The sequence below is a fragment of the Rattus norvegicus genome, chromosome X, assembly GCF_021556685.1.
Source record: "Rattus norvegicus strain SHRSP/BbbUtx chromosome X, alternate assembly SHRSP_T2T, whole genome shotgun sequence".
Lineage (NCBI taxonomy): Eukaryota > Metazoa > Chordata > Mammalia > Rodentia > Muridae > Rattus > Rattus norvegicus.
Window position 1 is genome coordinate 108,262,277 of NC_141554.1, and position 24,348 is coordinate 108,286,624.

At 40.8% G+C, this 24,348-nt stretch overlaps 2 pseudogenes; one reads left to right on the forward strand and one right to left on the reverse strand.

Annotated features, from left to right (window-relative positions):
* Nucleotides 1–13,598: 13,598 nt before the first annotated feature.
* LOC134484099 (presenilin-associated rhomboid-like protein, mitochondrial) lies at nt 13,599–14,156 on the reverse strand (annotated as a pseudogene).
* A 5,001-nt stretch (nt 14,157–19,157) lies between these two features.
* LOC147998321 (presenilin-associated rhomboid-like protein, mitochondrial pseudogene) lies at nt 19,158–24,080 on the forward strand (annotated as a pseudogene).
* The last annotated feature ends 268 nt before the right edge of the window (nt 24,081–24,348 follow it).

Here is a 24,348-nt window from a genome sequence, read left to right on the forward strand (position 1 = left end):
CATTTGGAGCCTTGGGTCAGTCTGTGTATAGTCTTTGGGTAGTGGTTTAGTCCCTGGTAGCTCTGGTTTGTTGGCATTGTTGTTCTTATGGGGTTGCAAGCCCCTTTAGCGCTTTCAATCCTTTCTCTAATTCCTCCCACGGGTATCTCTCTTCTCAGTTCAATGGTTTGCTGCTAGCATTCACCTCTGTATTTGACATGTTCTGGTTGTGTCTCTCAAGAGACATCTCTCTACGGTTCCTGTTGGCCTGCACGTCTTTGGTTCATCCATCTTAACTAGTTTTGGTGACTGCATATATATGGGCCACATGTGGGGTCGGGTGTGAATGGCCATTTCTTCGATCTCTGCTATAAACTTTGCCTCCACCTCCCCTCCTATGAATATTTTTGTTCCCCCTTTTAAGAAGGAGTGAATCATCTGCACTTTGGTCATATTTCTTCTTGAGCTTCATGTGGTCTGTGGATTGTATTTTGGGTAATTTGAGTTTTGGGCTAAAATCCACTTATCAGTGACTTCATAACATGTGTGCTTTTCTGTGATTGGATTACCTCACTCAGGATGATACTGTCTAGTTCCATCATTTGCCTATGCATTTCATGAAGTCATTGTTTTTGATAGCTGAGTAGTACTCCATTGTGTAGATGTAACACATTTTCTGTATCCATTCCTCTGTTGAAGGGCATCTGGGTTCTTTCCAGCTCCTGGCTTTTATAAATACGTCTGCTATGAACATAGTGGAGCATGTGTCTTTGTTGTATGTTGGAGCATCTTTTGGGTATATGCCCCGGAGATTTATAGCTGGGCCCTCAAGTACTTTAATGTCCAATTTTCTGAGGAACCTCCAGACTGATTTCCAGAGTGGTTGTACCAGTTTGCAATCCCACCAACAATGGAGGAGTGTTCCTTTTTCTCCACATTCTTGCCAGCATCTGCTGTTACCTGAGTTTTTGATCTTGGCGATTCTAATTGGAGTGAGGTGGATCTCAGGGTTATTTTGATTTGCATTTCCCTGATGACTAAGGATTTTAAACATTTCTTTAGGTGCTTCTCAGTCATTTGATATTTGTAAACTGAGAATTCTTTGTTTAGCTCTGTACCCCATTTTTATTATGGTTATTTGGCTCTTTGGAGTGTAACTTCTTCAATTCTTTATATGTTATGCATATTAACCCTCTATCGGATGTAGGATTGGTAAAGATCTTTTCCCAATCTGTTGGTTGCCATTTTGTCCTAACCACAGTGTCCTTTGCCTTACAGATGCTTTGCAGCTTTATGAGATCCCATTTGTCGATTCTTGATCTTAGAGCATAAGCCATTGGTGTTTTGTTCAGGAAATTTGCTTCTATGAAGTTATGATAGAATTCTGCACTAAACCCATCTAGTCCTGGGGTCTCTTTGGTTGGGAGACTTTTAGTAACTTCTTCTATTTCTTGAGGTGTTATGGAAATGGTTATGTGGTTTGTCTAATCTGGATTTAACTTTGGAACCTGGTATCTGTCTACAGAATTGTCCATTTCCTCCAGATTTTCTAGTTTTGTTGAGTATAAGCTTTTGCAGTAGGATCTGATGATTTTTTAAAAATTTTTCTCAGATTTAGTTGTTAAGTCTTTCTTTTCATTTCTTATTTTGGTAATTTGGATACTCTCTCTGTGCCCTCTGGTTAGTTTGGCTAACGATTGTTCTATCTTGTTCTTTTTGTTTCTACATGGTTGATTTCAGCCCTGAGTTTGATTATTTCTTGCCCTCCTCTACTCTTGGGTGTATTTGCTTTTTTTGTTCTAGAGATTTTGGGTGTGCTGTCAAACCACTAGTGTATACTCTCCCGTTTCTTTCTGGAGGCACTCAGAGCCATGAATTTTCCTCTTTCCACTACTTTCCTTGTGTCCCATATATTTTGGCATGTTGTACCTTCATTTTAATTAAAGTTTAAATCTTGAGTTTCTTTGTTTCTTTCTTGATAAAGTTATCATTGAGTAGACATGAGAGAAATCTGTGGACTCGCCATCCACACCAGCTCCAGACCATAACAAGAGTCACGTGGAATCAGTCCTGACAGCATGTTACCAGAGCGATTGGGACATGATAGGTAAGTCAGTTCCTTCTCTCTTCCCTTCCTTCTGTGGAGCTGTGGTGCCATGGGATGAAGCATCTTGGGATATCAGACACATTACTGTTCGGTATTTCCTATGTGAGACAGTGACTTTATCACACAGATAAAGGATGGATGTGCTGTAAAGGATCAATGTGAATCAACTTATATAGGGATGTGTGGCAGGATGTGTGGCACACACAAACACACACACACACACTTGATAGAGGATGTGTATTTATCTTCTATACACACTGACTGTGTAGATTGTGGTCACTTCCATGGAGCAAATTAATTGCATGGAAACGTGGGCTTGGCCCTAGGAGCTCTGTGTGTTGCATGCATGTGTGCGTTCATATTTAGACTCATACAAGCTTCTGTCGTTCCCTCATGTCTATTTTTTATATTCAGCTCAGACCAGGATTGGGTTCCCATCTCAGATTCCCAGCCTGTGTTCTTCCCCTCCATCTGGCCAGACACGCACAGATGCAGTTCTCATTAGAGCCATGCGGTGGAAGCAAATCGATATTCTTAAATATTCATGACAAGTCTGATGTTTTTCAGAGTAGCACATATCTCCCAGTGAATGGACTTCTCCTGCGTTTGTGAGTTTCACAGGTGTCCTAGTAAAGTTCCCTTTATGAATGACCGCAAAGCTAGTGCTCAACAACTCATTTCACCTCTGCTTAGTGTAAATGTGCAGGTCAAAATGTATATACAGGGGTGATTTGTATAGAATATAGTATTCATGCTTGAATTTTGTTCTGTCGCTTTCAGTTGCTTTTTGAAACATTCCAACCCCTCTCCAGAAGGCTATGGTAGGGCTACCCTTATCCCTCCCTGTCAGACAACATCATTCTCTGTCCATCATTTGCATTGTGCTGTATTATGCTCCCCTGTGGCTCTGCAGAGCAACCGTGTGTGTGTGTGTGTGTGTGTGTGTGTGTGTGTGTGTGTGTGTGTGTGTGTTTATTGTTTTTTTTTTTATTATTAACTTGAGTATTTCTTATATACATTTCGAGTGTTATTCCCTTTCCCGGTTTCCGGGCAAACATCCCCCTCCCCCCTCCCCTTCCTTATGGGTGTTCCCCTCCCAACCCTCCCCCCATTGCCGCCCTCCCCCCGTAGACTAGTTCACTGGTGGTTCAGTCTTAGCAGGACCCAGAGCTTCCCCTTCCACTGGTGCTCTTACTAGGATATTCATTGCTACCTATGAGGTCAGAGTCCAGGGTCAGTCCATGTATAGACTTTAGGTAGGGGCTTAGTCCCTGGAAGCTCTGGTTGCTTGGCAGTGTTGTACTTTTGGGGTCTCGAACCCCTTCAAGCTCTTCCAGTTCTTTCTCTGATTCCTTCAATAGGGGACCTATTCTCAGTTCAGTGGTTTGCTGCTGGCATTCGCCTCTGTATTTGCTGTATTCTGGCTGTGTCTCTCAGGAGAGATCTACATCCGGCTCCTGTCGGTCTGCACTTCTTTGCTTCATCCATCTTGTCTAATTGGGTGGCTGTATATGTATGGGCCACATGTGGGGCAGGCTCTGAATGGGTGTTCCTTCAGTCTCTGTTTTAATCTTTGCCTCTCCCTTCCCTGCCAAGGGTATTCTTTTTCCTCATTTAAAGAAGGAGTGAAGCATTCACATTTTGATCATCCGTCTTGAGTTTCGTTTGTTCTAGGCATCTAGGGTAATTCAAGCATTTGGGCTAATAGCCACTTATCATTGAGTGCATACCATATGTGTTTTTCTGTGAATGGGTTACCTCACTCAAGATGATATTTTCCAGTTCCAACCATTTTTCTATGAATTTCATAAAGGCATTGTTTTTGATAGCTGAGTAATATTCCATTGTGTCGATGTACCACATTTTCTGTATCCATTCCTCTGTTGAAGGGCATCTGGGTTCTTTCCAGCTTCTGCCTATTATAAATAAAGTTTGCCAGATTTTTATTGAGTATTTTTGCGTCAATATTCATAAGGGAAATTGGTCTGAAGTTCTCTTTCTTTGTTGGTTCTTTGTGTGGTTTAGGTATAAGAGTAATTGTGGCTTCATAGAAGGAATTCGGTAGTGCTCCATCTGTTTCAATTTTGTGGAACAGTTTGGATCGTTTTGGTATGAGGTCTTCTATGAAGTTGTGATAGAATTCTGCACTAAACCCGTATGGACCTGGGCTCTTTTTGGTTCGGAGACCTTTAATGACTGCTTTCATTTCGTTAGGAATTATGGGTTTTTTTTAACTGGTTTATCTGTTCCTGATTTAACTTCGGTACCTGGTATCTGTCTAGGAAATTGTCCATTTCCTGCAGATTTTCAAGTTTTGTTGAATATAGGCTTTTATAGTAAGATCTGATGACTTTTTGAATTTCCTCTGAATCTGTAGTTATGTCTCCCTTTTCATTTCTGATTTTGTTAATTTGGACGCACTCTGTGTCCTCTCGTTAGTTTGGCTAAGGGTTTATCTATCTTGTTGATTTTCTCAAAGAACCAACTTTTGGTTCTGTTGATTCTTTCTATGGTTCTTTTTGTTTCTACTTGGTTGATTTCAGCTCTGAGTTTTATTATTTCCTGCCTTCTTCTCCTCCTGGGTGTATTTGCTTCTTTTTGTTCTAGAGCTTTTAGGTGTGCTGTCAAGCTGGTGACATATGCTCTCTCCTGTTTCTTTCTGCAGGCACTCAGAGCTATGAATTTTCCTCTTAGCACAGCTTTCATTGTGTCACATAAGTTTGGGTATGTTGTACCTTCATTTTCATTAAATTCTAAGAAGTCTTTAATTTCTTTCTTTATTTCTTCCTTGACCAGTTTATCGTTGAGTAGAGCATTGTTCAACTTCCACGTATACGTGGGCCTTCTTCCCTTAGTGTTATTGAAGACAAGCTTAGGCCGTGGTCGTCTGATAGCATGCATGGGATTATTTCTATCTTTCTGTACCTGTTGAGGCCCGTTTTTTGACCAATGATATGGTCAATTTTGGAGAAAGTACCATGAGGAGCTGAGAAGAATGTATATCCTTTTGCTTTAGGATAGAATGTTCTATAAATATCTGTTAAGTCCATTTGGTTCATGACTTCTCTTAGTCTGTCTACGTCTCTGTTTAATTTCTGTTTCCTTGATCTGTCCATTGATGTGAGTGGGGTGTTGAAATCTCCTACTATTATTGTGTGAGGTGCAATGTGTGTTTTGAGCTTTAGTAATGTTTCTTTTACGTATGTAGGTGCCCTTGTATTTGGGGCATAGATATTTAGGATTGAGAGTTCATCTTGGTGGATTTTTCCTTTGATGGATATGAAGTGTCCTTCCTTTTCTTTTTTGATGACTTTTAGTTGAAAATTGATTTTATTTGATATTAGAATGGCTACTCCAGCTTGCTTCTTCCGACCATTTGCTTGGAAAGTTGTTTTCCAGCCTTTCACTCTGAGGTAGTGTCTGTCTTTGTCTCTGAGGTGTGTTTCCTGTAGGCAGCAGAATGCAGGGTCCTCATTGCGTGTCCAGTTTGTTAATCTATGTCCTTTTTTTGGGGAGTTGAGGCCATTGATGTTGAGAGATATTAAGGAATAGTGATCATTGCTTCCTGTTATATTCATATTTGGATATGAGGTGATGTTTGTGTGCTTTTCTTCTCTTTGTTTTGTTGGCAAGACGATTAGTTTCTTGCTTCTTCTAGGGTATAGCTTGCCTCCTTATGTTGGGCTTTACCCTTTATTATCCTTTGTAGTGCTGGATTTGTAGAAAGATATTGTGTAAATTTGCTTTTGTCATGGAATATCTTTGTTTCTCCATCTATGTTAATTGAGAGTTTTGCAGGATACAGTAACCTGGGCTGGCAGTTGTGTTCTCTTAGGGTCTGTATGACATCTGTCCAGGATCTTCTGGCCTTCATAGTCTCTGGCGAAAAGTTTGCTGTGATTCTGATAGGTCTGCCTTTATATGTTACTTGACCTTTTCCCCTTACTGCTTTTAATATTCTTTCTTTATTTTGTTCATTTGGTTTTTTGACTATTATGTGATGGGAGGAGTTTCTTTTCTGGTCCAATCTATTTGGAGTTCTGTAGGCTTCTTGTATGCTTATGGGTATCTCTTTCTTTAGGTTAGGGAAGTTTTCTTATATGATTTTTGTTGAAGATATTTACTGGTTCTTTGAGCTGGGAGTCTTCACTCTCTTCTATACCTATTATCCTTAGGTTTCATCTTCTCATTGAGTCCTGGATTTCCTGTATGTTTTGGACCAGTAGCTTTTTCCGCTTTACATTATCTTTGACAGTTGAGTCGATGTTTTCTATGGAATCTTCTGCTCCTGAGATTCTCTCTTCTATCTCTTGTATTCTGTTTTTCAAGCTTGTATCTACGGCTCCTTGTCTTTTCTTTTGGTTTTCTATATCCAGGGTTGTTTCCATGTATATTTTCTTGATTGCTTCTATTTCCATTTTTAATTCCTTCAACTGTTTTATTGTGTTTTCCTGGAATTCTTTCAGGGATTTTTGTGATTCCTCTCTGTAGGCTTCTACTTATTTATTTATGTTTTCCTGTGTTTCTCTAAGGGAGTTCTTCATGTCTTTCTTGAAGTCCTCCAGCATCATGATCAAATATGATTTTGAAACTAGATCTTGCTTTTCTGGTGTGTTTGGATACTCTGTGTTTGCTTTGGTGGGAGAATTGGGCTCCGATGATGCCATGTAGTCTTGGTTTCTGTTGCTTGGATTCCTGCATTTGCCTCTCGCCATCAGATTATCTCTAGTGTTACTTTGTTCTTCTATTTCTGATAGTGGCTAGACTGTCCTATAAACCTGTGTGTCAGGGGTGCCGTAGACCTGTTTTCCTGTTTTCTTTCAGCCAGTTATGGGAACAGAGTGTTCTGCTTTCGGGCGTCTAGTTTTTCCTGTCTACAGGACTTCAGCTGTTCCTGTGGTCCTATGTCCTGAGTTCACTAGGCAGGTCACTTGGAGTAGGAAGGTTTGTCTTACCTGTGGTCCTGAGGCTCAAGTTTGCTTGTGGGGTGCTGCCTATGAGCTCTCCGCGGGGGCAGCAACCAGGAAGATCTGTGCCACCCTTTCCGGGAGCCTCTGGGCACCAGGGTTCCAGATGGCATTTGGTGTTTTCCTCTGGAATCAGTAATGTGTGCAGAGTGCAGTCCCTTCTGGTTTCCCAGGCGTGTCTGCCTCTCTGAAGGTTTAGCTCTCCCTCCCACGGGATTTGGGTGCAGAGAACTGTTTATCTGGTCGGTCCCTTCAGGTTCCGGCGGTGTCTGAGACACAGCAGACCTGCTGCTCCTGGGCCCTCCTCTAAGGGACGCTAGTGAATCTCTTATAAAAGAGCAATCTTACTCAACTTGGTCCTAGTGAGAAATGGCACACCAGAAAAGTTTCAGTTTCTTTTTTTTGCTGGACTTTTACAAGCTTTTCTGCCATCTTCACAGAAATTCTCTATTGGATATGAACTTTTCAAACTTTGCTCCTAGCCATGGACTTAGTATTTTACTTTTTACCCATGCATTTAGCACAGTGGGCATTTTCTGATTTTAAGTATTTCACATTCTCCAGTGCTCCAGTTATGGCATTTATTTAGTGTCTTGTCTGTGAAATGTTTACCTTATGCCCCCTGCCCCAGCTCCCCACAGTGACAGAGATTTTGTTCTGTGCATTCTGTTAGATAGTGTTTAGTCTTATTTTATATCTTTGCATATGATACAACATAGGAACTAAATCTTATTTGTGTTTAAAGATATTTATTTATTTTACGTGTCTATCTGCATGTGTAGCACCATTTCCCACGAAGGCATCAGATCCGCATATGGTGGTTGTGAGCCATCATGTAGTTGCAGAGAATTGAACTCAGGACCTGTGGAAGAGCATTTGGGACTCGTAAACATTGAAACATCCACCCCTGGGCCTTGAGAATTGAACTCAGTCTTCAGCCTGGTTACATGTTTGTCTACCCACTGATGATCTCGCCAGCCCGGTTTTCCCGCTTGGACATTAGATGCGTTGAATACTTAGTTCATTTCATTTTTACTGCTATAGGTATATGTATCACTAAGGGTCCTCAAGAGTCACAGGACAAACAGAATTAATGTGTGTGTATGAATACATACATACATACATACATACATAAATAATGAATACATACATACATAAATGCATACATATAGAGTAATTTATTGGAATGCCGTACATGCTGCAGAACAACTAATCCAGCAATGACAGCTGTGAATGGGATGTCTAAGGATCTATTATTTGCTAGTCATACAAGGCTAGCTGTTTCATCTGGTCTTCTGTATAAGCTAGAATCCTGAAAAATGTACACCAATAAAAACACTGGCAAAGGTATCACAAGTGGGCAATAATCATAATAGAATAATGGTAATAATAATAATAATGATAATAGTAATAACCATGAACCTTTCTTTCTTGCACTGTCCTTGTATAGGATTCCAGCAGAAGGTATGGCCAAGACTAGAGGTGTGCAACGGGATCGGGGTTAAAGGCAGGTTTGGATCTGGAATGAGTGCGTGTGTCCTCTCTCCTCAAGATCTGGATCAAACCTTGTGTCTTCCAGCATCAGGATCTGGGTCATTGATGTTCCCCATATTTCTTGATTGCAGTTCTATTCAAGTTAACAATGGAGAGCAACCATCACAGTATTTCTAAAGTAAACACTCTAACTACTCCAGCTTTAGAGTCTAAAGTGTTTGTTTTCATCGTCTTTATCAAATATCATAATTTTGAGATTTAATGCTTGCATTTTTACAGCCTAGTATGGAGTTAGCGTGTGTGAATGTTCCAAATTCATCTGGAAAGTAGGGAGGTTGTCTTGTATCAGGTTTAGTAAATCCGTAAAGCTTTATATAATAAGATCTACCCTAGACTCTAAGTTTCAAAGACATTTTCACATAATACTATGATTTAATTTTCCAGGATTATTTTGCATCCAAAGCAGTGTGTTACAATCTCTTATTATTCCTGGTATTTTCCTTAACTCTTGTTTCAGTCGGGTGTGTTCAGTAAGGGTCACTTTTGTAATTCACTCTTTGCCTGGGTTCCTGTTGCTATGGAATGGCATGTGACTTCCTAAATGCCTGGCAAGGCGAGTGTGTTAACACTGAGCTTCATCACCAGGCAATAACATTAATAAACGAGTATTATTAATATGAGTAGGTATTATTCATTAATGCAGGAAAGTTGAGATGACCTCAAGTGAAAAGTATGTGAAAAGCACTAATGATATGGTTTAAAATGTGTCAAAGGTAACTGGGGAAATAAGAAGGATAGCAAAGTCAGTAGGTGCCAGTCTCCCAGCTTGAATCTTAGGTGAAAAACAGGGAGTTTGGATTTTATTTAACCTGAGACAATGGAAAAACAAACTGTTAAAAGCTGACGTCATTAAAACTTTATAAAACATTCATAAGGAGTTTTTAAAATTGTGTAACCTGACACAGACATTTCTTAGAACTCTTTTTCCTTGCTTGTCTTTGTTTTGGGAGACAGTTTCTCTGCGAAGCACGGGCCATCCTGGAACTCCCTGTGTGGACCAGACTGACCTAGAACTTCACCTTCCTTTGCCTCCCGGGTGCTGGGATTAAAGTAGGTGCCAGCATCACTCGTTTCAGGGTTTCATGTTTAATTCGTTGTATGAATGGGAAACTTAGACTGCTCAAAAGCAAATCAGTCCTGGTTGACAGAGGCAAGAGACTTGAGTAGACATTCCCAAAGTGCATGTGGCCAACAGATTCATGATTCTGAGATGTGTGAATGAAAACCATCACGAGATGATCTTCTACTCTCTGGGTTTGCCTGTTACTGTGAGTGAAAGATAGCAAGCAGAGTAAGGACTTTTGTATAATTTTGTTAGTTTCTTAATGGAAGACCGTTATTTTGTAAAAACGGCATTGAGGCTCCATTAATAGCTAAGAAATGAACCACCTTAAACCCAGCTGTCCCACAACTAAGAAAGTACACAAAGGTGCTACTCTGTCTGCTGAAGGGACTTCTGAACTTCTGTAGTTTTTTTAATATGAACCAGTCAAGACATGGAAACAACCAACCAAAGGCTGAAAGGATTTTAAAAGTGGGAAGAGAAACAGAATTCAGCCTTAAAAGGCATGAAGTGGTATCTGTCAAAACACGGATGTTAAATATCCCAGCTGCCTCTCTTGTCATTTATATTTTGACAGAAGTCAAAGTGAGTCAATAGGAATACGATGAGGAGGGGAAGGTGGGGGATGAGAAGAGGGCCAATAGGTTTTAGAGTGAAAACTGGAAGTGTGCTCCATTGTCCTTTATGGCACGAGGTGACGACAATTGATGTACACTTGACAATAACTGAAAGGGTATTGCCTGTTATGGCCACAAGGACATGATGCCTACCGGGAAGTGATGGATCTTTTCCCAGTGTATCCATGTGTTGAAACTAAGTTCAGAACACATTCAATTTGTCCGTTGACTAAAACTAAAAATTGTCGCCAAAACTGAGAAAGTCTCTCACGATTGAGTTTTACCAGGAATGATATTTATTTTAACTCTTTATAATTTATATATTGTTTACTTTAGCATAATGTATCAGTTTCATTTTTTTGTTTTGGACAAGGGTCCAGTTCTCATGGGAAGGGTGTCACGTGTCTAGACACTTTGGATGAAGATACCTCAGCAGTTAGTGGACCTCAGCACGGAGGTTTTTTAATTTGAAGGGTTTCTTTTTACCTGAAGGTAGACACCTGGCACGATGGGTATTTATGGTCTGTGACTGTATTTATATGTATGCTTCTGAAAACTGGCACTGTAGCCCCAACTATTAAATAAAGGTTGATACAGAAGGAACTATTGAAAAATGCCAAAAAAGAAAATAATTTTGAATTTTCCTGTACTTCACAAGTTCTACATTGATATAGGCCATGTAAAACACATCAGAATCAAGACATGTAGAAAGTGGTCATCATTAGCGAATATAAAAATAATATTAGTATAGAGCAAGCATGTATGTTGATGCCCATGCCTAACATAGTGTATATGCCATTGAAGGCTCCTTAGGCTTTGCTCTGAAAACATTAGCCTCCTTCCGCGAAGGTTAAGCACTTCAGAACATGCATTTCCATTGGAAGATATTTCCTTATAGTTTTATCTTTTTTTGAATACACATAAGTGAAACATAGTAGTGTTTTGTGGAATACATTTATCTATACATGGCTGATTGTGTGTAGGAGAAGAAAAAGAGAAGCATGAAGCTGAAAAGATATGAATATCCAAATTGAAGTGCATACAAATTGGAAAGGAAGGAGTCAATTTATAGTTATTTACAGGGGATATGATAGAATATACGAACCTAAAAACACCACTAGGAAATGTCTACTGCTAATAATTGCTTTCAGCACAGTATCTGTGCACAAAATTATCTCATAAATATCACCTGCATTCCTACAAACAAATAACAGCCCTGGAAGGCAGGCGGGTAAACACTGTTCACCATGGTCCCAAATAATAGGAAATAACTTACGGAGACTTGAACTAAGCAAGATAAAGAATTGGATGATAAAAACTTCAAGTCTTAGCTGGGCAGTGTTGGCAAATGCCTCTAACCCAAGGCATGGGATGCAGAGACATTCGAACCTTTGTGACTTTGAGGCCAGCCTGGTCTATAGTGCCGAGTTACAGAACAGGCAGGATGACAACTAGAGACCCTATCTTGAAAACAAATAAACAAAAATAAAAACTTCAAGTGTTTGAAGAGAGAAATTGAAGAAGAAATCAGGAGATGGAAAGATCTCCCAAGACCAATATAGTAAAAATGTCCATTCTACCCAAATCAACTTACTGATTCATGGCAGTTTATATCAAGATACCAGCACATTTATTTACAGAATTTGAAAGGACATTCTAAACTTCATATGAAAAAGCAAACATCCCAGGACAGCTAAAAGAATCCTGAAGTATAAAAGAAGAGCAGGGGTATCATTATTCCTGATATCGTTGTACTACTAGACTCCAATTTTAAATCACACGCTTGGCAGGAGAGCTCCCAGACTAAATTCCATACCACATTTCTGTTGGTCCAGCCAGTGGAGGCCTTGCATCCTCTGAGGTACAGTAATGATCCAGGGTTTGCAGACATGACCTAGGTTGCTTCATTGACAGACTTCCGTGGGCAGAACTATCTTTGGAAATAGTGAAGACTATTAGAAGCCTGCTCTTTGTAGTGAGATGCAGGAAGGCAGGGGATCCAGATGAGAGGGAATTCGGAGTGGTACACGGAGGAATAGAGAAATAGAAAATTGGAATTAGCATAGGCAAATGGATGGAACTGGAAAATATCATCCTGAGTGAGGTAACCTAATCACAGAAGAACACACATGGTATGCACTCATTGATAAGTGGCTATTAGCCCAAATGCTTGAATTACCCTAGATGCACAGAACACATGAAACTCAAGAAGGATGACCAAATAGTGAATGCTTCACTCCTTCTTTAAAAGGGGAACAAGAATACTCTTGCAGGGAATAGGGAGACAAAGTTTAGAACAGAGGCAGAAGGGACACCCATTCAGAGCCTGCCCGACAGATGGCCCATACATACACAGTCACCCAATTAGACAAGATGGATGAAGCAAAGAAGTGCAGGCAGACAGGAACCAGATGTAGATCTCTCCTGAGAGACACTGCCAGAATACAGCAAATACAGAGGCGAAATGCCAGCAGCAAACCACTGAACTGAGAATGGGACCCCCGTTGAAGGAATCAAGAGAAAGAACCAGAAGAGCTTGAAGGTGCTCGAGACCCCATATGAACAACAATGCCAACCAACCAGAGCTTCCAGGGACTAAGCCACTACCCAAAGACTATACATGGACTGACCCTGGGCTCCATCCTCATAGGTAGCAATGAACATCCTAGTAAGAGCACCAGTGGAAGGGGAAGCCCTTGGTGATTGTTGGGGGGGGAGGGTGGTAATAGGGGAGGATGGGGAGGGGAACACCAATATAGAAGGGGATAGGGAGGGGTTATGGGGATGTTGGCCCGGAATCCAAGAAAGGGAATAAGAATCGAAATGAAAATAAGAAATACTCATGTTAATAAAGATAAAAAAAATGGAATTAGGATATTTACCTGAGAAAAGTAAACTTCTATTAAATAAAAGAGGAAATTTAAGGAAAACCCCCAGAATATATGAAGTGATAAATACTGTACAGAAAAGTTGTGAAAGATAATGACTGCCCTGCCAAAATTTTGAAAACAATATTTCCGTCCTGAAAGTTAAGGCATAATTTAAAAGAGAATCGATGTGTGTTCAGAAAATTAGCTGGAAAGGTTGGTGCTCTGAGATTGATCGAATATTGCTAATACATTAGCACGTTATTTTGTAGAGTTTTATTCATCTGTGTCACAATTTTGTCATAGTGTGCTGTTTAGACATACACTGAGGACATTAAAAACACTGCGACAGCCAATGCTGAGACTATGTCAGGCAGCAAGGGTCAGATGCACCATTATAGTGGTCTCCTTTGTTTCACTCACAGCTGTCTCAATTCTTTTGTTTCACTTAGAGCCATCTCCTTTCTTGGGGTCCTTAGTCCTTATTTTATGCCAGATTTTCACTAGTGGCTGTCTAGTTCTTACAAATGAGGTCATGACAATATTGGATATACCTTATTCCAAAGAGAGTTCCAACAAGATGCGTCTCCAAAATAAAAACTTATCAAATCCCTGAATCCTCCCTGCTGGTTCCAAGACAATTTCTTTTAAGGCATTGCCTACCATGAAGGCAAAAACGCAGAGGAAGATGATAAGGAGCCTCCGGTCTGGGATCATGGTGCAGAACGCAGCAAGAATTGCCATGACTGCTCCTGAAGCACCAAGGGAAGGTCCTTATTTTAATGTAGCAACTTTACACACATAACTGACAAAATTGAAAATAACAATGGAAGACATGAACATGGGTACAACTTGTTCTTGACCCAGAATGTTCTCGATGCTGGATGAGAAGCTGCACAAAACAGACATATTTGTGCCGTGAGGAATAAGGAGAAATTGTGGACAGAAACTTGGAGACCAAAGGACTTCTGAGGCTGGGTTGTGTGTACAGAATATGTGCATGGTCAGATGCAGGGAATGCAGGGTGTCCATAAGCAGGATGAGAGAGATGTGGTGATTAGGGTGCCTGTCACCCTCTTCTGACCACCACCTAGACTATTACACCACTTGTGGACCTCCTTTCTGATGTCTACTTTGTTTTGTGGTCGTATGCTGTCCACCCATTAACTTTTATGTCATCAACATTACTCTGTACCGTGGATTTTGGTTATTCGAATTGCTAAATATAGCTAATTCAAATACACAGCCTGTGACCTCTATAGTGGAATTAAAGCCTTCTGTCGAGTTGATATAAGCTAGATATAAGGATAAAAAAGAAACTTTTTCCATCAGAGGCTGGATCAAGGTACTTCTCTTGTACGCTTCTTCACTTGACCCTGCGTTTGATCTTCAAGGTTCGTCCTTCCTCAGAACATTTGTAAATGTACAATGTTGCCTAAGATAAAATTTATACCCGGATTTGGGCAGGCGCAGAGCCTGGGTCTGAGAGAGTTCCTGGTAGGCTCCATAGAAGGGAGGCCCAGAAGACTAAAGGCAACCGTAGACTCGCTGTACCAAACCTCAGAATGCCATCTACCCAATCCCTGCTTCAATATTGCCTGATGTTCCTAATCCTTCAGAAGCACATTCTAATGAATTTAGCACAATATTTTCAAGTAATGTAGGTCTGCCATGTTTTGCAGAGCACAAAATTTGTTGTGGTTCTTGTTCTTGTTTTGTTTGCATTGGAAATTGATTCTTTTCTCATAGAAGTGATGACATAAAAATTACCGATAATGATATGCAAATATGTGATATAAATATCTTCAGGCACTATAAAAAGTAGCTTGAGTCTCTGTCAGTTCATATAGGCTGGAAAGAGGTCTGGAATGAGGCTTTGAGTTGTAGCTCAGTGGTAGAGCACATACCTTGCATGTATGTTGTCCCAGGTTCGATTCCCGGCCTCTCCAAGCTTTTGTTTTTTCTCTTCAGGATCAGTTTCTAGACAGGATCTAGAAGACGTGTCGGTAAAGACCTCCGTAGTCTGGGGCTTATGGTCAAAGTGCTCATCTATAACCGTGACAAAAATATTCCACTCTAACCTTGAAGACGTTCCCACGGAGACCTCTTAGTCTGGGGAGTACAGCGTGGTCATCGCTCTGGGATTATGTTTCCTCACAGCTTCTGCCTTCATGCTGCTGGCAGTTTCCTAGTGGGTGTGCGTTCTCGGGTAAATGATGTCAACGAAGAATGAGTTGTGCTTTGAGAGAAATAAGGGAGGATACTGGGTAGGAGAAAAGTCTGTTTCAGGGACAGGATCAAGACACTTTCTTCTATGTTTCCCCCCTTGACCCTGTGTTTGATCTTCAAGGTTCGCCCTTCCTCGGTGCTTTTCCAAACTCACATTTGCTTGCTGAAGAAATAACTTCAACCCTTGTCAGGGAGCCCCAGAGTCTGAGTCTCAGACATGTCAGTAACCGAAGCCCACCACTGCTGTGGTGCCTGTTTCCTCAGACAGCAAATGCTCAGGAAACATAATGGAAAAGTACAATCAGCACATCTGAGAGTAGGATTTACTGGAGTGTCATCGTGGTTTGGCTGGTAAAGCATTTGTTGCTCTGGAGAAAGGAGAGAATCATCTCCCAAGGATTGTTCTCTGATATCCACACTTGGCTGGTTTGCTAATGTCCTTAGTGTCCTATGTTACTGTAACTGATAACTCTAGCTCTTTCTTTAAGACTTAAATTACACTTATTGATGAATGTATGTGGCCAGTAAAGAACAAAGTTTCCCATTATGTTTCCCCGGAACTTTCTCAAACAAAGCCCCTTGAAATGGCAGAAGGAATCGCTGCTCACCTTCTGAGAATTGGTTTTGAAAATGAAGTGTTCCTGACGTGCTCTAGTTTTAAATGTTTGTTTCCTGCCTAATGGCTCCATTAGGAAAGTTGTGGAAACTTAAACAGAACTGTAGGAGAAAGTAATTCCCTTCAGATTCTTCTGAGGGAATATATTATCCTACAGGGCTCTGAGATTCCTTTAGGCATGTGAGAATGCCTCTCCTCTGACAGACGTTCCTGCTCATACAGTATACTGTAGTTGTGTGTGTGTGTGTGTGTGTGTGTGTGTGTGTGTGTGTGTACATATATACATACATAGATACTCGGGTCAAGAATAGTTGCATCTGTCTTCCCTCTTTCAGAGAAATTCAAGTGCTCACCTCTGGGAACCCATACGCTTGACTACAGAGAATGCTCCTATCACTACAACACCTAAGTAGCCATTAAAAACAGAGTCCACTTCGGTCCCCAGCTCCGAAAAAAAGAACCAAAAAAAAAAAAAAAAAAAAAAAACAGAGTCCACAAAGACGTTGGTTTCCATGGCAACCACAACGCTCCCGTTCTCCGTTCAGTAACTAGGAACATTCCGCCCAATCCTCCCTTCTTTTCTCTCCAAGCAGAACTCATTGACCCTTGCTATCTGTCACCTGAGAAAGCCACCCACTAGGGAAACTGCCACCAGCTTGAAAGCAGAGCTTCACTCAAGCTCAGAACAAAACAATCCTGGAGGCACATCCACGCTGTACTCACCAGACTATTAAAACCTCAGGGAAATAACTGGATTATTGATGACCATTGTCCTTATGGTCCTAGATGAACGCTTTAACCAGTAATTACATATGCATACATCCTCTCCTAGCATAAAATTAAAGCCTGGATATCTTGTGAAGAAGCAAAACCAGAACACAAAAAGGACCCCGAGATGCTGGGAGTCGAACCCAGGCCCACTAGATCGCAAGGCAGTCGCTCTACTGCTGAGCTACATCATCAAGGGTAACAGTCCTTCCATCACAATCCATATAACCCTAGGCAGACTGAAGCAACATGGCTACAGCTACAGGGAGCTGCAACACTCTTACAACATGCCGGGAACTGCATCTCTTCACTGCCTGTAATTAATAATTTCAAATCAAGTGCTGCTATGGGATTTTTCTCTTATTTCTTTTATGAAAAAAGAAAATATTATCAACAAAAAAATAGTATTAAGAACAAGAAATCTTCTTTAAAACAAATTAGAAAAACGTGTATAGAAAAATGAGAACAGGTACAAAAGGTTAGGCCAATGTAAGGAAGGCTCTCCAGCTTCAGACCTGCTCACTTCAAACTTACCAATTACCTTAAAAATCCACCCCCTCACTCTATCCCCCACTGACACGAAGAAATGAGTTTTGGGCCTTTCCCTGTTTCTGGTTACTCCCCATAGTTATATAATGGCTTAGTACTGGTTTTGTAAAGTCTTTATTTTTCTGGACTCAGGGTATACTGGCTCGCTTAAGGAACTCTTGCCTACTTTTGCTCTGACTGCCTCCCTCTGTGTGATCCTTTGTGGCCCATACTGGGTGTAAGTCACAGGACCTTTATGTTCTACAGAAATGTTCTAAAACTGAGCTACATTTCCAGCCTCCCTGTGTAACTTTTACACCAGAGAGAACAGGATTCCCCATCCCGGTCACCGACATACTTATGACTCTTTTATGTACCTTATCTATGTCTCATTTTACACATAAAAAGGCAATGTTCATTCCCTGGGGTGTGAAATGATTCCTCATTGAGAATGTATGTGTTCTACACACAGCCCTTTATCGGTGTATAAACTTGTATGCAAGCACTTTATTTGACCTAATACTTGGTGTTAGAGTTCATAACTATTAAAATCTTCAACTCATCGAATAAGTAGAGATATTGATGATTATTCCTATGAACACAAATATTTATGTAATGTTTTGATATTTAGGCTTGCTTAAAATTTAACTCAGATTTACAGTACAGCTGAATAGTACCTGGGTTTTATTTTCTGAATAATATAAAACTCAAACTTTTAAAAAGAAAAGAAATCATAAGTTCTTCAAAACATGGAAGTCCCACAATGAATTGTCAGTATCATGTCAAATTAATAATAATGAGTGACTGCAGGGTTTGTCAATCGGGCATAGGTTGGGAAGATGGCATTGAGAGTTTGGGTAGAGTGAGGCTGGGACTATGGTCATGAATGGGTGCCTCCAGTGGGCTTCGGTTACTGACATGTCTGAGACTCAGACTCTGGGGCTCCCTGACACAAGTTGAAGTTATTTCTTCAGCAAGCAAATGTGAGTGTGGAAAAGCACCGAGGAAGGATGAACCTTGAGGATCAAACACTGGGTCAAGGGGAGAAGCATAGTAGAGAAGTGCCTGGATGCTGCCACTGAAGGGAACAGACTTTTATCCTTCCCAGTATCCTCCCTTATTTCTCTCAAAGCAGAATTCATTCTTCCTTGACATCATTCACCCAAGAAAGCATACCAACTAGGAAACTGCCAGCAGCATGAAGGCAGAAGCTGTGAAGAAACATAATCCCAGAGCGATGACCACGCTGTACTCCCCAGACTAAGAGGTCTCCATGGGAACGTCTTCAAGGTGAGAGTGGAATATTGTTGTCACGGTTATAGATGAGCACTTTGACCATACGCCCCAGACTACGGAGGCCTTTACCGACACATCTTCTAGATCCTGTGTAGAAACTGATCCTGAAGAGAAAAAGCAAAAGCTTGGAGAGGCCGGGAATCGAACCTGGGACAACATACATGCAAAGTATGCGCTCTAACACTGAGCTACAACTCAAAGCCCCCTAGAGACCCCCTTTCCAGCCTATATGAATTCACAACGACACAAGCTACTTTTATACTGCCTGAAGATATTTATATCACACATTGGTATATCATGATCGGCAATTTTTATGTCATCACCTGTATGAGAAAAGAATCAATTTCCAATTCAAACAAAACAAGAACAAGAACCACAACAAATTTTGTGCTCTGCAAAACATGGCAGACCTACGTCACTTGAAAATATTGTGCTAAATTCATTAAAATGTGCTTCTGAAGGATTAGGAACATCAGGCAATATTGAAGCAGGGGTTGGGTAGATGGCATTCTGAGGTTGGGTACAGCGAGTCTACGGTTGCCTTTAGTCTTCTGGGCCTCCCTTCTATGGAGCCTACCAGTAGCTCTCTCAGACCCAGGCTCTGCGGCTGCCCAAATCCGGGTAAATTTTATCTTAGGCAACATTGTAGATTTAGAAATGTTCTGAGGGAGGAAGAACCTTGAAGATCAAATGCTGGTTCAAGTAAAGAAGCATACAAGAGATGTAACTTGATCCAGCCTCTGATGGAAACAGTTTTTTTTTTAATCCTTATGCCTACCTTATATCAACTCGACAGAAGGCTTTAATACCACTATAGAGGTCACAGGCTGTGTATTTGAATCAGCTATATTTAGCAATTCGAATCACCGAAGTCCACAGTACAGAGTAATGCTGATGACATAAAAGTTAATGGTTGGACAGCATACGCCCACAAAAGAAAGTAGACATCAGAAAGGAGATCCACAAGTGGTGTAATAGCCTAGGTGGTGGCCTGAAGCAGGTGACAGGCACCCTAATCACTACATCTCTCTCATTCTGCTTATGGACACCCTGCATTCCCTGCATCTGACCATGCACATATTCTGTACACACAACCCAGCCTCAGAAGTCCTTTGGTCTCCAAGTTTCTGTCCACAATTTCTCCTTATTCCTCACAGCACAAATATGTCTGTTTTGTGCAGCTTCTCATCCAGCGTCGAGAACATTCTGGGTCAAGAACAAGTTGTACCCATGTCCATGTGTACAGTTGTTATTTTCAATTTTGTCAGTTATGTGTGTAAAGTTGCCACATTAAAATAAGGACCTTCCCTTGGTGCTTCGGGATCAATCCTGGCAATTCATGCTGCAATCTGCACCACAATTCCAGACCTGAGGCTGCTTATCATCTTCCTCCGGGTTTTTGCCTTCATGGCAGGCAATGCCTTAAAAGTAATCATTGTCTTGGAACCAGCAGTGATATTCCTGAAGCGGATAATTTTTTATAGGATATATTTCTTTATTTACATTTCAAGTTTTTCCCCTTGCCCGGTTTTCTGTCCTTAAGCACCCAACCCCTCCCTCCTCCACCTCCACCTCCCTTTTCCCCATAAGGGTGTTTCTGTCCCATCCAGCCAGCTTACCACTCCTCCGACGTTCCTCCGCACTGGGAGTCCAACCTTCGCAGGACCAAGGGCTTCCCCTTCCACTGGTGACCCAACAAGTCTATTCTGTGCTACATATGCATTTGGAGCCTTGGGTCAGTCTGTGTATAGTCTTTGGGTAGTGGTTTAGTCCCTGGTAGCTCTGGTTTGTTGGCATTGTTGTTCTTATGGGGTTGCAAGCCCCTTTAGCGCTTTCAATCCTTTCTCCTAATTCCTCCCACGGGTATCTCTCTTCTCAGTTCAATGGTTTGCTGCTAGCATTCACCTCTGTATTTGACATGTTCTGGTTGTGTCTCTCAAGAGACATCTCTCTACGGTTCCTGTTGGCCTGCACGTCTTTGGTTCATCCATCTTAACTAGTTTTGGTGACTGCATATATATGGGCCACATGTGGGGTCGGGTGTGAATGGCCATTTCTTCGATCTCTGCTATAAACTTTGCCTCCACCTCCCCTCCTATGAATATTTTTGTTCCCCCTTTTAAGAAGGAGTGAATCATCTGCACTTTGGTCATATTTCTTCTTGAGCTTCATGTGGTCTGTGGATTGTATTTTGGGTAATTTGAGTTTTGGGCTAAAATCCACTTATCAGTGACTTCATAACATGTGTGCTTTTCTGTGATTGGATTACCTCACTCAGGATGATACTGTCTAGTTCCATCATTTGCCTATGCATTTCATGAAGTCATTGTTTTTGATAGCTGAGTAGTACTCCATTGTGTAGATGTAACACATTTTCTGTGTCCATTCCACTGTTGAAGGGCATCTGGGTTCTTTCCAGCTCCTGGCTTTTATAAATAAGGCTGCTATGAACATAGTGGAGCATGTGTCTTTGTTGTATGTTGGAGCATCTTTTGGGTATATGCCCAAGAGTGGTATAGCTGGGTCCTCAGGTACTTTAATGTCCAATCTTCTGAGGAACCTCCAGACTGATTTCCAGAGTGGTTGTACCAGTTTGCAATCCCACCAACAATGGAGGAATGTTCCTTTTTCTCCACATCCTCGCCAGCATCTGCTGTTAACTGAGTTTTTGATCTTAGCTATTCTGACTGATTCGAGGTGGATCTCAGGGTTATTTTGATTTGCATTTCCCTGATGACTAAGGAGTTTGAGCATTTCTTTAGGTGCTTCTCAGCCATTCGATAGTTCTCACCTGAGAATTCTTTGTTTAGCCCTGTACCCCATTTTTAAATATGGTTAATTGGCTCTTTAGAGTGTACTGTCTTCAGTTCTTTGTATGTTTTGCATATTAGCCCTCTATCGGATGTACGTTTGGTAAAGATCTTTTCACAATCTTTTGGTTGCCATTTTGTCCTACTGTCCTTCTGTAAGCCTTTGCCTTACAGAAGCTTTGCAGTTTTATGAGATCCCTTTTGTCCACTTGTGATCTTAGAACATAAGCCATTGGTGTTTTGTTCAGGAAATTTGCTTCTATGAAGATCTGATAGAATTCTGCACTGAACCCATCTGGTCCTGGGGTCTCTTTGGTTGGGAGACTTTTAGTAACTTCTTCTATTTCTTTAAGTGTTATGGAAATGTTTATGTGGTTTATCTAATCTGGATTTACTTTGGAACCTGGTATCTGTCTAGAGAACTGTCCATTTCCTCCACATTTTCTAGTTTTGTCGAGTATAAGCTTTCGCAGTAGCATCTGATGATTTTTTTTTAATTTTCTCAGATTTAGTTTTAAGTCTTTCTTTTAATTTCTTATTTTGCTAATTTGGATACTCTCTCTGTGCCCTCTGGTTAGTTGTGCTAACGATTGTTCTATCTTTTTCTTTTTGTTTCTAGTTGGTTGATTTCAGCCCTGAGTTTGATTATTTCTTGCCCTCTACTACTCTTGGGTGTATTTGCTTTTTTTTTTTTGTTCTAGAGCTTTTAGGTGTGCTGTAAAACCGCTAGTGTATACTCTCCCGTTTCTTTCTGGAGGCACTCAGAGCCATGAACTTTCCTCTTACCACTACTTTCATTGTGTCCCATATATTTTGGCATGTTGTTCCTTCATTTTAATTAAAGTTTAAAACTTGAATTGCTTTTTTTCTTTCTCAATCAAGTTATCATTGAGTAGAGGGTTGCTCAACTTCAATATGTATGTGGTCTTTCTGTCCTTTTTTGTTATTGAAGACCAGCCTTAGTTGTGTTGGTCTGAAAACATTCATGGAATACTTTCAATCTTATTCTTTTTCTTGTGGCCTGTATTGTGACTGATTCTATGGTCACTTTTGGAGCAGGTTTCTTGAGGTGTTGAGAAAAAGGGTTATTCTTATGTTTTAGGATGGAATGTTCCATAGAATTTCTTTTCTGGTCCATCTTTGCAGGTCTATAGGTTTCATATATGTTTATGCGCATCTCTTGCTTTAGGCTATGGAAGTTTTTGGCTATAAACTTGTTGAAGATATTTCCTGGCCTGTTAAGTTGGGAATCTTCACTCTCTTCTATACCTATTATCCTTAGGTTTGATCTTTTCATTGTATCCTGGATTTCCTGAATGTCTTGGGCTAGGAACTTTTTGCATTTTACATTTTCTTTGATGATTGTGTCAATGTTTTGTATGGTATCTTCTGCCCCTGAGATTCTCTCTTTTATCTCTTCTATTCTGTTGGTGATACTTGTGTCTATGACTCTGAATCTCTTCCCTAGGTTTTCTATCTCCAGTGTTGTCTCACTTTGTGCTTTCTTTATTGTTTCTATTTCAATTTTTAAATCTTGCGTGGTTTTCCTCCAGTCCTTCACCTGCTTGGTTGTGTTTTCCTGTAATTCTTTAAGGGATTTTTGTGTTTTCACTTTAAGGGCTTTTACTTGTTTACTTGTGTTGTTCTGTATTTCTTTAAGGAGTTATTTATGTTCTTCTTAATGTCCTCCATCATCATCATAATATGTGATTTTAAATACAAATCTTGCTTTTGCTGTGTGTTGGAATATCCAGTATTTGCTGTGGTGGGAGAACTGGGTTCTGATGATGCTAAGTAGTCTTGGTTTCTGTAGCTTAGTTAAATCACTTATTGCTATGATATTTTTAGTGCTATAATTGTGTTGCTGCTTCTTCAGTGATGATCTGATGTTTGGTACATTGCTTATTTATTCTCCATACAGATTTGTATCAGTATCACTCAGAATACCCATGTTTCCCTACAGTGTTCTCCTCTCAAATTGCCATTCTACATTTTGATGCTAAGTCCATACAGGTATTGGCCAGGTTTGACCCCTTCCTCTGGAGAATTCCATCATTCTGAACAATGCATTCTGGGTCTGTGTATGGAAAGCAACTAATGACGCCCACCTCAAAGGACCACATTGAGGGCTTGAAGAGGCAGAATCCAAAAGATTGTGCTGTGTGTGTCTAGAATGGCAAACTCCCCTTGCCCATCTCATGTTGTCATTGTGATGTCTCTGGCATGGATGTAATGGCATGAGTACACACAGGACTAAGGGCCTCTCCTCCCATTGCTGCCAGAGAAAGCAATCCTGTGCTCCACATAAGATTGGAGCCATGGGTCTTCTTTGCACCTCTTTATTATTCTCTTTTCTGATGACTACTTCCCTTTTGTGGCCAGAATTTCTCCAAACAGTTAGCTTTTATATCATCAACATAACTCTGTATCCTGGACTGCAGTGATTCAAACTGCCAAATAGCAGCTGATGCAAATACAGAGCCTGTGAAGTCGTTAGTGAAAAAAATGCCTTCAGTAGAGTTGTTAATAGGTAAGAGGAAGGGTAAAATTCTGTTTCCTTCAGAGGCAGGATCGAGACACTTCTCTTCTATGTTTCTCCCCTTGACCCTGTGTTTGATCTTCAAGGTTCATCCTTCCTCGGTGCTTTTCCAAATCCACATTTACTTGCTCAAGAAATAACTTCAAACCTTGTCAGAGAGCCCCGGAGTCCGAGTCTCAGACATGTCAGTAACCGAAGCCCACTGGAGGCACCCATTCATGACCACAGCCCCAGCCTCACTCTAACCAAACCCTCAATGCCATCTTCCCAACCTATGCCAGACCGGACATACCCTGCAGTCACTCATTATTATTAATTTGACATGCTACTGACAATTCATTGTGGGTCTGCCATGTTTTGAAGAGCTTAAGATTGCTTTTTTTCCCCCAAATTTTGAGTTTTATATTA